Source organism: Prinia subflava, chromosome 4, assembly GCF_021018805.1.
Source record: "Prinia subflava isolate CZ2003 ecotype Zambia chromosome 4, Cam_Psub_1.2, whole genome shotgun sequence".
Lineage (NCBI taxonomy): Eukaryota > Metazoa > Chordata > Aves > Passeriformes > Cisticolidae > Prinia > Prinia subflava.
The window spans coordinates 54,001,111-54,019,151 of NC_086250.1; the positions used below are offsets into that span (position 1 = coordinate 54,001,111).

The 18,041-nt window shown below is 42.6% G+C and overlaps 1 protein-coding gene across 7 annotated transcripts in view; it reads left to right on the forward strand.

Moving 5' to 3' along the window:
* PLXNB2 (plexin B2) overlaps positions 1-18,041 on the forward strand; it is a 252,410-nt gene that overhangs the window by 35,920 nt on the left and 198,449 nt on the right. For 2 of the 7 annotated variants that reach the window (XM_063396799.1, XM_063396798.1), the window contains exon 3: positions 7,028-7,101. The exons of the other annotated variants lie outside the window; for them this stretch is intronic. The gene's annotated coding sequence lies outside the window, so the exon portion shown is untranslated. The remainder of the gene's footprint in view (positions 1-7,027; positions 7,102-18,041) is intronic. 7 annotated transcript variants of the gene reach the window in all.

Genomic DNA, 18,041 nt, shown 5'->3' on the forward strand with positions numbered 1-18,041 from the left:
AGGGTAGCATGATTTGCTTGCTATTGCTATTAGTACCTGCAATTCAGCCTTGGTCTAATCTTACAGATATGGCTTGCTTCAACTTAATTTAAGGTAATATCCTACCACATTAAGAGATATTTATGAAACAAGTTCTTTGAAACTCTTTCCTCCTGCTCTTAGCATTACTTAGTCTTGTTGAATGCTTTCAATCTTGAAACAGATTTCAGCTAGACATAAAGGAAGCTGAGTAGTGGTGCTAATTCAGATGGCTCTCTGATATTTTGCTCTTGCATATTTACTTTGCAGTTCTGCTTCCCACTTTATTTGAATCATAATGTTCTTGCACTGCTAATGAGGGATTGTTTTATTAATGATGTGTATGCTGGTAAGAAAAGAAATACAGTGGAATGTTATCTGAGGAAAATAGGTATCCGTCCATCCATCCATCCCTCCATCCATCCATCCATCCATATTTTTTTTAAAAGTTAACAATTTTCCCAACAGTATCAGAAAGGTGATTGTTGCACAAAACACTTGTGATCTGTTAACATGACACAGGATCTGCCTAACCCCCACATCCTTCTGTGGATATGTTCAGCTCTTTTCTGTTTTTTTCTTAACCTGCTTGGCAACTTGGAGCTAAGGCAAAGAAAGGAAAGAGAAAGACTTGCCAGAGCAGTGGGAAGAGAGATTGCAGGCTGGGAAAGGAGTTTGTGGTTTGGGGAGGGAGGAGGAAGCTGGGAGGTGGCCCTGCTCTCCCCAGCCTGGAGGAAACATGAGGAGCTGCTGCTTGTGCTACCTCTGCTCATTTCTCTTCTCATGCAGAAAAACAGCCCAAATTTCCTGGTGTGCTCCATCAAAATTTTGCTGCAGCAAACTTTATTTCACTCCCTTGTTCAGTGTCTTCAGTTTCCTAACTATAGGTGGGCCCTCCCCTCAAACAGCCAGAGGATTGAAGTTTGTCCCTCTCTCTCTCCCACTTAGACCCCCAAGTCTTTCTCGCATTTCAAATAGAAAGCACTCTGTGGCAACACACATATTTTTATCTTATAAGTAAGAGCTCTCTCAATTTGCAGTGTATTTCTTTAGTGAGAGAACTGGGACAGAGTAGTTATTTCTCCTCCTTGAAAGCAGAACAATAATTTTCTCTTACACCTTCCTGCCTGAACAATTTGCTTGTCCACTGATGACAGTGCTCCTTTGAAGTGAGCAGTAGTTTGCAAGGAAAAATCCTTATTAATATCATGAGGCTGAGGTATGTGTGTATATATATATATATAAAATCCTATTATAAGAGAGAAAGTTATATAAGAAAGAAATACCATCTCAGTGGTCATAGCTTCAAGAGCTGTTGGGTATTATTACTGTTGTCCTTGCTTCACAGAGAAACTTCCTGCAATGAGTTGTCCAAGCTTTTGGACAGGGATCAAAAGCCTAACAGTTATATTTTATTTTTAGTTTGGACTGACATAGTTACCAGGAATATTTCCATATTGAAGCACTGCAAGATGTTTCTGTAAATGACTGCCCTGCCATACCCATACCAGTGCTATAGGCAGACCAGCAGAACTAGGACACAGGTTTCAGTCATGTTCCAAGTTTCACATGTCTGTGGTCTGAGATATCCTAAGCTTTTCCCTAAGTGCCTTTCTGCTGGTCGTCCTAAAGAGGATGTCTCCTTCTTCTGTTGCTCTCAGTGCTTGCATGGCCCTAGACAGCTGAAATAAGCTGATTTACTATTTTACTTTAAAATATAAAAAACTTTTTAGATTTGTCTATTTTTCTTTAAATCCACATTGCCTCAGTTGCAATTAACAATGTATAGTACAAAAAGGGGCACAACCGATGTCAAAGCATACAGAGGCATTCATGGGAATTCCTTAAGCCATGTTTGCTGCTTGAAAAGACTGTGTACAGCTACTCCTCCAGTCACAGCACTTGATACTTGTTAGAACCTTTATTTGGAAGGACTCCAGTTCTTTGCTTCTCTGCCTCATAAGGCTATTTTTCTAATAAAATTGTTTTCTGAAGTGTAGAAGTGAGAATTTCAGAACTAAATGCTAGCCATCAGTCACTGTACATGGAAGAGTTACCTGGAATCTAGAAGAGAAATCCAGCCTGCTGCATCTCTGTCTCTGAGATGAAATAGTCTGGTGAGTCTCTGTCCTATTATCATGATGGTACAATTTGTAAAAATTATTTTCTAGTGCTTCCTTCTTGCAGGAAGGAGAGTCTTGGTTTTTAGCCCAACTTGGATCTTGCATTATGCCCATTACCCTCCTACGAAGAAACCAGCTTGTTTCTCCCTTCTCCTCATTTTTCCATATTGGATCATTTGAGACTTCAGCAGGTTCTCACCTTAGCTCTGACCTTGGTGGTCTCAGAATTAAAAATTCAACTGTTCTGGATGCTTTTGAGAGTATACTTTGTTCATGGGCAACAGGAGTCCTGTCACAGGTGGCTCTGAAGCCACAGAGATGTTGATCTTTTGGGACCAGTGGTACAAGAATTGGTTAGCAGAAGATTCTGCTTCTGGAAGACTTATGGAAAGAATCAGAGAAGTGGAGTTTGCCCCTGAGATGGGGGAAACGTAGCTGAGAGGTGGTAATAGATGTTGAAGAAACAATATTTTTGCTGAATACAGACAAGACTTCTGGAGTCTAGATTAGCCAAACAGCCTGAGAATTGAGGTGTTTTGAGCCTGTCCTCTCTAAGATACCTCAAAGGGATTTGATCATCAGAAAAAGATGCACATGCAGCCTCTGAAGATGCTGCCTTCTGTTCTCAAGATCAAAAGATTATTTAGTCTCTCTGAAAAACATCCAGTGCCCACTTTGCATTTCAACTTGTGCATGTACCAGGTAAAAAAAGGAGCTAGTAGTACCAGTAGTTGGCAACTGGCCCCTGGCCCTGTGTGGCAGCTGATGAAACCAATGCTCACCACCTTTGGGGCAGCACCTGCCTGTGTTTGCAGTGGTTTCTGTCCCACTGCCAAGGGATGCACCCCGCGAGATCCCCAGGGTGAAAGGCTGACTGAGCAGCACAGCTGATTTGAATCCATTCTTTTTGCTTTTATATACTGCTGGCAGAATCTTTCTCTGGATCTTTTACTGTTCTATGTGAATGCTTTGATTGAAAAATGTATTGTTGTAACTCTGTGCCAGTGAGGACCTCTAGACTCACTTTGGGGACAGAATTGGAAGGTTGAGTGATGTGGTCCAGCCCTAGTTCCTCTGGGATCTTGTGTGTCACAGCCCCAAATCATCACCATGCCTCAACCTTGGCCCCCAAGAGGCGCCATTTGATTTGTGGAGGGAAGAATAAAGTGTGAAAGTGGCTGAGGGAGTTAACTGGGGGACAAGAAGAAGGGGATATGTTTGTGTCACTGTGATGCTGTGCCAGCAACTGCCTCAGCTCCCTGCTGCGACTTGTCCGGGAGAGATGCCAGTGGGTGCCCAGCCCAGTGCTGACAGGCAACTACTTATCTTTCATGCTCTCCTGGTCTATCCTCATGTGAAGCATTATCCTCTGGCACTGGGCAGCTGCTCTCTGGCACACCCGAGGTAGTGGTTCTCTTCCAGGGTTGTTGTGATGGCCAAAATCTGCCTTCCCCAGGGCATGCAGCCTAGGAAGGGTGTCGTGTCCATCCCCTCCTTTTTTTTATTCCATAGGAACAATGTGAGCTGTAGTTTCAATTTTAGGCTGTCTTGGAACTGGCAGTCTTTCTTACAGACTGACTGGTCCTGGGTGGTGAAAGGTTGGTTGGTGTCATGTGTTTTTGGCACCTTGAAAAAGGGCCCTTTTGTATGATTTATCTGAAGAGCTTCTTGGAGACTGTTAAAAACTTCTGATTTTTTGAAAAGTGGCAGTCTTTTAGGCTGGGAACTCATGTGGCTCATCTTCTGCAAGAAAAAGATTGGTGGCCTTCAAGGTTTGGCTCTGTCATGGCCACTAGTTCTGAAGGAAATATAGAAGCAGACCACTTTTTACTTTGTCTCAGAAGAAATGTCCCCAGACTCTTTTCTGAACTTGACCATATAAATCTCATCCTGTGATAGAGTAAACACTCTGGGCTTCCTGAGTGTCAACTGGAGCTTTAATTTGTTTTCCAAAACAGCAAAACTCTGGAATGTATGTACTTGGTAGTGCTTTCTTCAAGATCACCTGCTGACTACATTTACACCAGCTTCTGGAAAAACATGACTTGCTCTTACTTCTCATATGTTCAGGCCACCTTATTACTGCAGGGAGGCACCTGAGAGATGTGTTAATGGCCATATGCCAACATGCTCAGCTCTATACAAACTGCTGAGATGAACCTGCTCCAACTGCTGAAAGCCAGAAACAACTGCCCTCTTGTCTACACCAGGAAAACTACAACTTGTTAATTTGCCATCGGCCAGCAGCTGCTCTTGGGCTGGCAGTGGTGGAACTGGTAAACGGAGTTTAGGCATATTTAACACTATAATAAAACATAATTTTGAATTACACAGCAGACTGGTAATGCTGCCTATTATCAAGGTTGTTTGACACTTCCCATTATAAGACTATTTTCAGCCACTTACAAGTTTGCCAATTTTAAACAGCTTGCATTGAGATTTCTTTAACTTGATGTCTGCCTCTTGCTGAATATTCTGTTATTATTGTTTAAAAAGAAAAAACAGCATTTAGCCAGAGCAACTCAGCTGTTTCCAAGAAAGAGGACTGAGAAAATACCTTGTTAGTCCTGTTAAATTTATGTGACCTTTTCTTTTAACAGCTCAGAGGCAGGATTTGGCAACAGAGGGGAGCTGCTGTCACAGATGCTTGTGCCTTTTCTGTGAATATTGACCAAAACAGGTTGACGTGCGAGTCCTCAAAACATTTCAGTTAGCAGCAGCTAGCAGGTCTTTAATTCATGGCAGCTGATTTGCTCACAGAGGCGATGCCTGAGGGCTGTGCAAGTCTGGTCTTCAGAGAGGGGAAATTGTCCCTACCCAGCCCCAGGAGCCTGGGTCTGTGCATGGACCCTGGGGACACGCAGTGCCCAACCTCCCTACGGCTCTTGACTGAGCCAGAGCCATGCAAAGGAGGGGCATGAAAGATGGAAACGGGGCAGAATGCAATAGTCTTACATTTGAAGACAATTGAAAAATTTGAAGACAATTTGAAAAATTGTCTATAAACACAATTCTTGAGTGCTTTTGGCATCTTTAAGGTATGTGTAATATATGTAGAGGTCCCTCTAGGCAATGGATGTGTATGCACCTATTCACTGTTCACAGTAGCAGTCAGCCTAATACATTCCTTGTAACTGCTGTCTGTTAAGCTACAAAATGCAAAGCCAAAAATCAAATTTTTTAATAGTGCTTGTTAATAGTTTTTTGGAGTTTTTTCCAGATATAATGGCAGAAATCAGATTATTTATCACAGAACAGTACAGGCAATCAACATTGAAATTACTTTTGCTCTTGTTCACTGTAGGTTTTTCACCAGTAATATGTGAGTCTTTAGTTATTCTTTGGTATTCTATAAAGATGCTGTTGAAACTAGGTGCTACTCATGCCTGCATGCTACTGCAGGTGCTGGTGAAATTTCAGTCCTTCCCTGCAGCACTCACTGCCAGCGTCTGAAGGCAAAGCAAGGAAATCTGTCTGCTTTTAACTATGCTGCCAGTCCACTGCTTACAGTAGCTATGGATAAGCCATCAAAATAGCCTTATTCATTCAGTTTTCTATTGGCCTACTTACATCAAAATTGTGGGAGCATCTCATGGCTTGTTTTGCAGAGCTCCTAAAATTGGCAGGCTCAGCATCTCTGGGTTGGCACACAAGCATTAATCTTTATCTACTACACATCTACACCTGCAAATGATGGGACAGCCAAAAGCCTACACCAAAGGGCTCAGAGAATCATGAAATCAATTATACTACTTATTTTCAGGCAAACAGAATTATGGGGGGGTTCAGCTGTCAAAAGACACAAACTTTCAGTTGGTGATGAGGCATGGCTGCAAAAAGACTGCACTTCAATTTAAAAATAAAATTTCATTAAAACTCATACCTTTATTATGCACTTCTCAGTGCATAATATCAGACTAAGACACTTGAAACCTAAGGCAATTTTTTTGGGTTTTTTTTTCCCAATTGTCTGTTTTATAAAACCACTTTGATGCTGAAGGTGGATGAAAATCCTTTAATGACCCATCAATAAAGCCACTTAGCAAAGCTGAATAGCAACTGTGACAGGTGACCTTCCTTTTCTCACAAGTGCTCTATTAGTTCTCATTATCTTGCCCCTAGGTCACTTTTTGTGGCCTTTCAAGGCTATTCCTTTTTTTCCTCTGAAATAAACTGTGTTTCTTTCCTTCTGGAGATGAGCCCATGACATTTGTTTGGGGAGTATGTCACTCACAGGAGATGCCTACAGAGGAATACCTTGTTTGCCATAGCAGAAGTGCTCTTACTGAAGAGGAAGCTGAGGGAGGGGAGGAAGGGCAGTGGGAAGTGATGCTCTAAGTGTGTCTGACTCAAATGAGACGGGGCAGTAAAATCCTTATTTGTTGCTGAGTTCTGCTCCATGTTTGAAGCTGGTGGTGCCACCTACCCCAACTTTTCTGAGCATGTTTTGATAGACAGGTGAAATAGTCTGCCTCTCCTCTGGCTACCTCTGTGAACTCTGCCACTGCTTCAGTTTTTCTCCAAAGTCTATGAAGACAAGAATTGATTGTTGGAGCTCTCTTTTCTGTCCAGCAACAGTACAGTTTTGGTTTCCAGGTTTGTCTCCATACAAGTGCTGCTTAGTTCTTCCCAACTCTCTGATATCTGGGATTAGAAGCAGCAAAATCCATTCTCCTATGGTCTATTAGCCAAGATTGTGACATATAGTGGGTTTACAGCTGCCAAACAAGAGGCTTTTTAAAAAGCCCTTGCATTAATATTGTTTTTATTCCCCTGACTTGTTCTGTGTAACTTGGATCTTTGCACCAATGCTGGTAGGTGGTAGTGATGAATAAACAATCAAATCTGTTAGTAAAATGCTGCCTTTTGCTCTGATTTACTTGCAGATATTTGAAGTGGATATGAAATCGGGCAGAATTGATATGGAAGGGGAGGGAGAAAGAGACAGCTTTTTATGGAGGTATCTGTTTCTTTAAAGTATACTAAGATGTTGTACTGCAGTACTGTGATCAGGAGAGTTTAAAACTGTTTATGTTTTAATAGTAACTTTTACTTATCTGATTTTGCTTTAGACATGAAAATGCAATCTCTAAGGTTTTTAACAGGTAAAACAAGAAACTTTGCATGGAAAGAACTAGAAATGAAGTTTCTGGAGACGTGTTTTCTTTTTCTAAATGCTGACAAATAACTCCTGCCAAATGCTACATAAAGGAGAAAAAGAAACATATGGCAGTTCAACAGGAGTGAAAAGATGAGCTAATCCAGCATCCAGCAAGTCTTTGGATGAGACTATAATAAAACCAACCAGCCTTTATCATGCTTGATAGCACCACTATAATTAGGAGTCTGTCACCAGCTTCATAATGAACTCTTAGCCCTATTTTCTGGGGTTTATAGTCTGGTAGGAAGAGTCACTTTGGGTTGCAACTTGGCATACTAGACCTTTTCTGTGCAGAAGGCTCAAATCTAGCTTGCAGGTTTTAAATAAACTGACTGTTGAAAGTTGGGGGGTTGTGCCAGTGATGAGCAAGTTGTGCTTATACTCTGTCCTGAGTGTAAAGGAGTCAGTGTCTGCAGTGATTTATTGCCTTTAGCATGAAAAATACAAATGTACGGTTCAGAATCCTGTTGTGCTCTTACACTGCCTTGTAGGAATCAAGATTTTTATTTACTTTTTTCCCTCCCTTGGTTTTATGATCCCTACATCTGTCCTAGCAGAAGCTGCTGCTTCAGGGCTGGGGACTAGCATTTGCTGTACTCTGCCTTAAAAATGTTCTTGTAAGGAAACTCATTCCTTGCAAGTTAGGTTTTCAGTCTTAGGGAGAAGTCTGGCAGACAAGGCAAGAATCCAGTCTGCTTCTTTCTGTCTTCCTTCTCCCCATCCTTGAGGCTTAGTCAGCTGCTGGCAGAGGGACTGGCTGTGCAGAAGATGTCTCAGTTGTGTACAGAGACATGCAGTTAATTCTGAATAAAGGGGTTTAAGGCTTCAGGAAGCGTCCAATTTTTTTTGGAACCCAGAATGATTGCATATCTAATCCCAGGTGCTAAGAGCTGAAAGGAGCCCTCTTTAAAGCTTATACTTTGTCCACTCTTCCTTGCAGTGCAGGAGTTTCTGGGTACCTCAGGATGTGTAATGCAGCTGTTTGAGAATGTTCACAGGAGACAGGGCAGAACTCTCACAATAGCATCTCCTCTGCAGAACATGGGTCTAGTAGTGAAAGGTCAAATATTTGCTAAGGCTGTGGGTTCAGATTACAGCTAGATGCCTAATGAGATTTTCAGAAACATTGAGGCTCCCCTGCAGCCTTGTCTGCCAGACTCTTTAAGAATCTGGCTTAAAAGGAATAACTAGGCAACTTCAATAACTTGAGCAGAACCTGAGTAGGTCAGTTCTGTCCTGTATGATTCAACCTTCTGACTTGTGTGTAAAAGCAAAGGTGAACTGAAGTGTATCCAGTTCACATTTAATATACAGTAAATGGTAACTTTCCCTCCCAAGCACTTTAGGAGAGCCTTTGATGTTCATTTTATGAAGGTGAATAGGGTGGGAGAGGATTGATACTCATGAGGTGCTGCAGTAGTCCTAAGTCTAGCAGGTCAGGCAGCTGAGTGGTGCCTCTGAATCATTGGAGGAAAAAAAACCAAAAAACCTTAAAACCCACACATATATTGGAGATCAGGGACTGGGGTGTGTCTCATAACCCCTCTAACTCCCTGCTGTACTACTTCTGCTTGTCAGAAAGAGACAGTCCGTGCTGCTTTTCTGACAAAGAGACCTCCCCAAAGCTCTACATTTATGAATTAGTAATTCATAAATTAGCAGCTGTAGCTTGGCAGTCTCTTCAGAGGACTATGCCAGGTTTTGCTTTCTCAAATGAGAAGCTGACCCATAAAGGCTATGCCTGTAAACTCAAGAGTTGAGCAATCTTGTCCCTTGAAGAGACATCATGCTGTTGGGGGCCACCATGCCTTGTCTCTAGGTGAGCCCCATGGGAGCCAGGAAATGCTGCCTCTTGCAGATCCCTTGGCCCCAAGCCCTCCATCCTGCTGCCCCCCATTCAAACCCTGCTGGCACCCCTGCTGCTGACTTCTGACCTAGCTGGCCAGGGAGGACAATAGGAAGGAGAGTGGTAACATATGTGCCTCTGTACACACACATTCTTGGCTTCCTCACCTATATCTGCTAGCAGGCACGTGGTGGGAGCAGCTGCTCACTACCAGTTGCATTACACTCTTCACTGGGCCCTGTGCTTCCCAGCAGGAGCCACCAAGCACGGATGTGGACCAAACTGTGCCAGCCCTCTGCAGAAAGGAGAGATGGTGTAAAGAACGAGGGAGGCAAGGCAGGCAGTGACCTCTGCTTGGCTCTCAGAATGCAGAGGTGCAAGATCCTGGCTTGTGGCATGAGGGGGTAAGGGGGGACCTTTACTACTGGGGTCCCTACCACTGGCTACTTGGGGTGGACATTAGAGGAAAGCATGGAGAATATTCTAGCATTCCTGTAAGAGAGGCATGTATAACCTCCAAGGGGAACAACACGAATGAGTGAAATTCATTCAGCCATCTTCAAAAGCCATGAGCCATGTAGTGCATGGAACTGCTCATGCCAACAACTTTGATATGGGCACTGAAGACTGGCATCTGAATGATTGGTCCATGAACGTGGGGGACCTGTATGGGCATGGTTTTGATCAGTAAGCCAAAAAACAAGCTGAGGTATTCAATCAGGAATATAAAGCTGATCACAGAAGGAAGCTGCTGTACAATTTCATTGAAAAGAAGGCTTTTTAGAAGTTCCATTAATTAGAATATTTTTCATCTCTTTGCTTCATCTTAATTTAGAGAGAAATGTGGAAGCATCTTCCAGTTCTTGTTTCACAGCAGAAGCTTGCATAACCCTTCAATTGGCATTTTCAAATTACAGTATAAATTACAAAAAGAAAAGTTGCAGTTGATGTGGAAAACACAATCTGTGTCTACAAAGTCTTCTGTTTTAAAATGTTCATTTATACTCTTCTCCAGAAAATGTGACAGCTCATCTTACTAGCAGGGCTTTTTTTTTTTTTTTAATTTGTGTTGTTTAACATTTTTCTGAAAAAAAGCTGCAAAATAGAGGGATCTTGTTCCCTTCCCTTCCCTTCCCTTCCCTTCCCTTCCCTTCCCTTCCCTTCCCTTCCCTTCCCTTCCCTTCCCTTCCCTTCCCTTCCCTTCCCTTCCCTTCCCTTCCCTTCCCTTCCCTTCCCTTCCCTTCCCTTCCCTTCCCTTCCCTTCCCTTCCCTTCCCTTCCCTTCCCTTCCCTTCCCTTCCCTTCCCTTCCCTTCCCTTCCCTTCCCTTCCCTTCCCTTCCCTTCCCTTCCCTTCCCTTCCCTTCCCTTCCCTTCCCTTCCCTTCCCTTCCCTCCCCTCCCTCCCCTCCCCTCCCCCCACAGCTTCATCACAATTTCTATCATTTCCATGCATATGTAATTCAGAAAAAATATATAGATAAGCATTTTTAATAATACCTTTCTTGGAACTTAAGAATTAATTACTTCATGCTTAGCAGTAGCTTCCTCTTCTGCTGCTGAGTAAGGCAATGGCTAATTTCAGAAAAGCCTGTGAAAAAAAAGATCAACTCTCAAACAGCAAGGGATAGACTCTGGATGTTTATCTTCACTAAAACATACCAGCTGTTCCTCTCTTCAAATAAGATAATTAGGTATTTGACTTTTTTTTTAACATTTGCTACCAAATACTACTTATAAAAAACAGTCTTTGCTCTTTCTTTTTATGTGACCCATGGAACAGATGCTTTGAGGAAGCTATTTTTTTCTGTTACATTAATAGTCAAACTGTCATACTTCAACTATTAAGCTAGGAGGTTTCATTTTTGACACCCTTCTGGAGCTAGTAATTTTTTAAGAATTAGCTAAAATGCACTTTGGCATAACAGTTGAGCCATGGAGACCAAACTTTTCCTTTGTTTTTCTTAAGCTTCTGAGTTCCATTTTGGAAGTTCTTGGGGTTTTGGCAGTTTCTAAGTTTGACAAAACTATAGGGTGAAATAAAAAACAGACAAGAAGGAGGAAAGCAGCAATTTTCCAGCCTCTGAGGAGTCTGGGTGGCACACCACTGACTCTCCCAGGAGGCAAATGTTTGGGGAGGTAATGCTGTGCTGTCATTCCTGGCCCATATCTGAAGACTAAATGCTGTCTATTCACTGTGAATTTCGCCTTGCCAGTAGATGTCTAAAAATTGTATTATTCCTTCATATTCTAAGTGCTCAGAGGGGAAAGCTATTGCTTCTTCTCTTGCTATAATCTTCTAACAAGTTCCCAATCCCTCTAGTACTTCCCCCGAGGCTTCAGAAAAGAGTCACTGCTACTCTGGTCCTGTCTTCAGTCTTTTCCAGTCCTTCTGCCTCTCCAGTTGCATCCTCTTCCATTTCTCAGCTGTTCTTTATGGGTCTTCCAAAGTACAACAGTCTATATTTGGTGTGATTCTTTCCTGTCTTGTTAGTGCCATTGGAAAGCTTATCATGGAGCAGTTAAATTGTCTGCACATAGTAATTTCATTCTGCTGGTTTTTGATAGTAAGGAGAAGGAGACAGTTGCTATCTGTCTTCAAGCTCAGGAAGTGGCCACTGAGATACGTTAGTCCCCAACTTACTTGAAAATACTGGTTTTGGCAAAACCAGAAATACCACAGTTATTTTTAGTAGAACCCTTCATTTTCCAAAGTTGATGATTTTGGTTTTCCATTTGCCCTGGATAAGATTATTTTTAAAACCCATTATACATTTATAGTTATAGTCATCTGTTTAGAAACTGAAACCACAGATTAGGGAAGCAGAGGAGCTCTGCACATACTCATCATGTTGTGTGGACCAACCATTGTAATGGTGAGGGAGGAACGAGCCTAAGCACTGCAGTGCTCTCTCCCAAAACTCTCTCACTCAGTCTAAATCTTTCACAGAATTTACTGCTTTCTGCTCACCAAGTGTAAATTCTGGGTAAACAGAATTATTTTTCAGGAAGAGTTTTGCTTGCAAGAAAGGGAGAAGATTTTTACTTCTGCAGGAAAAAGGAGGAAGCAGTGAGGCCTCAGAACTGAGCAGAAATGGACACATAAAAGCACTGTAGTTGCGGATTAAATCAACACAGAATGTGTGTTTTGGATTTGTGCACACGTGGTAATAAAAGCCAGCAAAACTCTTCATGGGATTTTACCGAGAAGAAGTTAATGCAGATGCCAAATCCATTTATCATTTCTTTGGTTATGTGCCACTGTCCCTTATGACTTTCTCCAGGCTGTAAGCAGTGAACACTTTCTCCCCCAGTACATACCCTTGTTCTGTTTTTAATTGCTTCCTCGCTACTCCACTACTTATATGTTTTGTGGCACCAGCAGTTTTTCCTCTTATAGGGGCCTAGGGGCATTGCTTCAAGAAATAGAAGTATTTGGAGAGAGGAAGGATTGGCCCAGAAGCAGTTTGGGGGGATTTGGGGAGAGAGTTGTTTATGACAGGACTACTAGTATACAGGACGATTCAGCTTCTATTCCTCTTTCCAATTCATAAATACTATTTTTTCTCTACCCTGTGCCTTCTCTACACTGCTTTCCCCTCACAACTCTTCCAGTTAGAAAGGGTAGGTTCCACAACCACTCATATATTTGTGGTCTACCTAAGGAAGCTGGTATAAGGTTAAGTTCCTCCACAGCCTCCTCATGCTGCCCTAGGGAAGGTGTCATGCCACAGTTGCTCTGTCAGAACACACAGTCAATTCAGGTCTTTCCTGCACTTCATTTTGCAGTTGTTCCCTTCCATTACAGCATGAAGATACAACACATCTTGTGCTGCCAGCATTCCCTAGCTGATGGTGAGAGGTGCTCCCCTTTGGTCATGGAGGTAAACATCTAGTTTTGGTTGTATTCTACCCTCATCCTCCAGAGATACAAGAGTTGACATCAAGAGCTGCTGGGCAGATCACAGCTCCTCTTCTGACAACCCTGTCAGCTGCTCAGAATTAGCAGGGATAGTTTGAATAATGGATCTTCACACACCTGTTTGGGCAGATACAGGCAAGGGAGGGAGCATCATCCAAATGGCTCTGCTGGAAGCTTTGAAGGTTGATAATGTCCACAGGAGTCTGGACAAGCACTGTGCTGAAGACTGTCACTGATCCAGTTGGTGGAACTGAAGCTGGGAAATGGTGTCTGGCTACAGGTTGTGACTACTACTTGTGACTTGCATTATGGCAAATCTTTTCTCCTGGTCTGTGCTTGAATAAGTTGGGTAAGAACACAGTCAAGGAAGTGTGTACTTCAAACTGAGGGTTGTGTTGTTGTGTGTGTTCTTAGCTCTGGTGTGTGGTTATGGGATCCAAGAAGATTTGTCACAGCTGGTGGCCATAATTTGCCCTCTGAATGTTCAGAGAGCACATTATTTTAGAGAAGATGAACACTGATTTCATCTCAGTTTAGACCTTGGTGGTTGGAGCACAGCAAGCATGTGGTTGTGCCTGAAAACAAAACTTGGTACTAAGAGAAACTGATCCACAGAACATCCAGCTGATGAGAACCTGTTCTGGAGAACCTCAAGATAACAACAAATGCAGTCATCAACAGAGAATCATGTCAGGGTAAAGGTGTAAAAGGATCTGTTGGTCTTCTTGTAGTCTGGTTAGACTAGAGTGCTCTTCTGGCATGGTACAGGCATGTGTGAATATGGATTCAGAGGATGAACTAATTCATTGGATTGTCAGTCTCTTCTCCCAGGTAACAAGTGCCAGGATGAGAGGAAATTACCTCAAATCGCACCAGAGAAGGTTTAGATTGGATGTTGGGAATAATTTATTTACTGAATGTGTGATCAGGTATTGCAACAGACTGTCCAGGGAAATCACCATCCCTGGAAGTTTTCAAAAATGTGGAGATGTTGCACTTGGCTATGCAGTTTAGTGGTGGACATGGTGCTGCTGGATTAAAGATTATACTTGGTGATCGTACAGGTTTTTCCCAACCTTAAAGATTCTGTGATTTATGAACATTATGAGCTGGAAAGCCATTATGTGGTGGTACTTGCAGAACTAAGAATTTGATAACTTTCTGTATCCTTCATCTGCAAAACCAGAGGGAGAATTTTCAGCTTTTCAGACTTTTTCTCTGTCCTCAGTGAAGTTCACCACTAACTCAAACTCCTTTTTGTGGGACAACATTTTTGTCCAGTGTCTGATTGTCTAAGTGTGTGAGACAAAACCAAACAGACACATATTCTTCCTTTGTACTCTTTTAATAGTTTTTCACAGAACTGATCCAGCCTGGGCTTTTTTCCCTCCCTTACTTTTGGCAGCCTTTTCCTGAACTGAGTTGCTTCCATGCAGCACAGCTGATGATGGGCTGTGGAGCAAGGACACATCAGCAGTGTAAGCAGAGAGCGCTGCCAGGACCTTGCTGTGAGTCTTCAGCTTCATCTGTTAAGTTGTCTGTATGCCTTTGCTCTAGCCTCTCTGAAGTACTGCAAAAAGCACTGCCATGACATGAGTGGTCACTTCTAGCAGAGGAGTAGAAGGTGTGGGAACTGTGGAAGAGGAGGAAGAACTGAAAATGCCTCCAGTCAGCACTTTGTTCAGAGGATCCCTCCCATGGAGTAAGGCTGTAAAGCTCTGCTGCCTGTCCTCTCAGTGCCATGGTGTAAGAGATAACTGTGCTCTCCTCCAAAGCTGACTGATGAAATCTGTTTCCATTGCACAAAGATACATTGTTCCTTTTAGTGCTGAAGGAGCTGAGTTTCCCTGTGGGCCCTTGCTGTAATTTGCCTCTTTTACTTTCAAAGGTGTCTGTCTATTTTGAAAAAAAAAAAATCATTTAAGTCTTCATTTTCCTTGGAGCCTGCCTTCAGACTCAGCATCAATAAGAAAAAAACATTGAACAAGTGAAACTACAGGCTTGTTCCTTCCTTGATTCATGGTGGTGTTTACCAAGAATGTGGTGGGACTTTGACTGGCGCTTTCCCAACAGGACAAAAATGGATCCCCACTGCAATCCACAGAACTCTCGATTAGCTCAAGTGAAAATTACCTCTTCAAGTCTTTTCTTTCTCTCCTGAGTGAATCCATAATTAATTCAGTTTTCGTATGTTCTTCTGGCTGTTCTCAGATCTACTTCACCTCTTGCATTATAGTCAGGCAATATATGCCTTAATTTTGGAGAAACAATTCAGAAGGTTGAATTTTGGTATTTTCTCTGGACCTTCATTTTCTGTCAAAGTAATGTATAGTCTTTGAAGTTGAGATCAGCATAGGTTTGGTCTCCACAAAAAATGATTTGAAATGAGACCTGCTGTCATCCAGTGGCTGGCTTTTTGATGGAGTTTTAGGTAGTGAAACTCCTGTAGTTTAGTCTGATGAATATTTAATAATATCCATGGAATTCCAGTATTTGAAACTTGTGTTGAGAAAGCAAAGTGGTAAATGGCCTTGTCTGTCCCAGCATTGTCTTTCTGATCTTGCAATCTCTTGTTGTCTTTTGACATCATCAAAGTTTCTAATGCAAACCTGGACACCCCACAGTGAAATTAAATCTCCTGATAACATGTTAGCTTTTCTTAGGAACTGCTTAAAAGCAAGAGGTAGCAGGCTTGCAGAGAGTGCAGTGGATGGTTTGTGGCAGTGCTGCACAGCTGTTGTGGGTGCATTGCCTGAGCAGCCAGTTTACAAGGCTCCCATTGCAGGGTCTGCACTGTTCCCACCAGGTAACTGCTGAGGCTGCACATGGTTGTGTGTTTTGGATCTGTTTCATGCCTTGCTCTCCAGAGGGAAGTCACTCTAGTTTGGGAAGATGCCTTAGAAGAGAGGCAGTTGTTGTCCAATGAACATGTGTTATTTGGCTTTACATATGAAAACATTAGCTAGGGTTTTCTAATTCCTGTTGGCAGAAAGGTGTTCTTTTAAGGAAATGCCAATAATAATAAAAACTACTTCAAATAAGGTCTGGATTTCTTGACTACAAGTGGGAAATTATGTAGATTACCAACCCTGAGAACCCTCTGATACTCCGTGCCATGATTAGAGGGTGTGCGAGTCTATTTGAGGACTTGGCTAATTTAAACTACTTGAGTTCCGTGGCGAAATTACTTCAGGTAATGCTTAACAGCTGTGTTTTCTAACAGTGAGGGCTCAATATGTTACAGAAGATGTAGTTTGTTTGCTGTTTGTGACCTTCTCTCATTTTAAAGTAATGCTTGCATTAATGACTGGTGTCAAGCCTTTGAAAGGGATATAGTTTTGCTAATTGTATTCCATACTGAAGTTACATTACTAAATATTGAATATTTCCTTTTGCTATGTGACATGGTCTGATTTGTTGGCCTTGGAATAGATAATTAGAAGATAAGATGGCAGCTTTTTTAAAAAGAAAGTGCTTGGGTTTTACACTCAGTTTAAGAATCCCTTACTCCCTGTTATGTACCCATGCATATGATTTAAACCACATTTCTGGAATACACATGGAAGTGATTTGAAGGCAAGAAGTGAGTCATGTGTATGTGAAATATAGTGTTATAGATCTAACCATGTCTGTATATATATTTTTTTTGCTTTTTTTAATATATGCATATTACTGGATACTAATTAATCTCACTAAGACATACCACAATAACCTTAAGAACCACCATGAGAGTGTCCTCCCTTGTGGCCTATCTAGCATTTGTGTTAGCAAGTTGTCCCTGCCACCTTCCAGAAATCTGTTTTGGGCTGCCTTTCCCTCTTTGAGTTCAGAGAGGTTGAAGACTCCCTTGAGAACTAGAATCTGTGGTCTGGAGACTTCCTAGAGTTGTTTACAGAAGACTTCATCAACTCCTTCACTGTGTGGTCTGCAATAACCTTCCATCACAGTGCCACCCTCATTGGTGTCTCTTTTAATGCCAACCCACAAGCATTCACCCAGGCTATTGTCCATCCCATAAATAAGCTCCACACATTTGAGTGATCTTTTCATGTAAAGGGCAAGAGTTCTGCATTGTTCTGTTTTCTTAGGTGGATGTCTCTCTTAGTTTCTATTGCTCAAGAGAGTTCCATGGTCAGAAAAGCCACATCTCTGCCTGAGATACCCGTCATCATGCAGCCAGACATGTATTTGCAGGAATTTTGCACTCCTACCTGCACTTTTCCCTTTTGCATTTGGGATGAAGGAGAGCATTGCCTAGACTCCAGCCTTTACCCATAAAGCTCTGTAGTGATTCTTCAATTCCATGTCTAGCATGGCAATATCACCACTGTCTACATGGGTTAGCAACAAGGGATGATAGTTGGAGCTATAGGAGAGCTTCAGTTTTTCATCATCTCAAATTTGGCACCCCACGAATAAACTGTCCCCCATGACAGCACCTTGCATCAGTAGATGGGTTCCTTTGAGCCCTACAGAAGAGAATCTCCAGCCACTGTTATCCAGCCCCTCTTTATGGTGTTCATACTTCATTAAGACCTTGTGGGCCTTGAAACCCCACTTCATGGAGTTTGCTCCTCATCCCAGGCTATTATATCACAGAACCTGTCCTGTCCCTTCAGACCTGAGGGCAGAAAAGATTCTCTGTCCTGCCCCAGAGACTCCAGCTGCTTGGGAGTCTCTGTCCACCACAGAGATTCCTTCTTTCCCACAAAGACACTGCTTATCTCCTGTCCTCCCTCTTCTCTCTTCCTCCCACACGCCCTTGGGTGGTGCCCAGTGCCCCACGGTGCTGGGAGAGACATGGAGGAGGTGGGGCAAGCACCTCCCTCTGGGCTGTGCCTGCTGATTTGCTGCAGTGCTATTTCCAGCCTCTGCTGCAGGTCCAGAGCCTGCTGGTTCAGGTGGGAAGGCTGGAGTACATAACAGCCCTGGGCATCTTGTAGAAGAAGGAAAGGAAATTAATTCCTGAGGATTC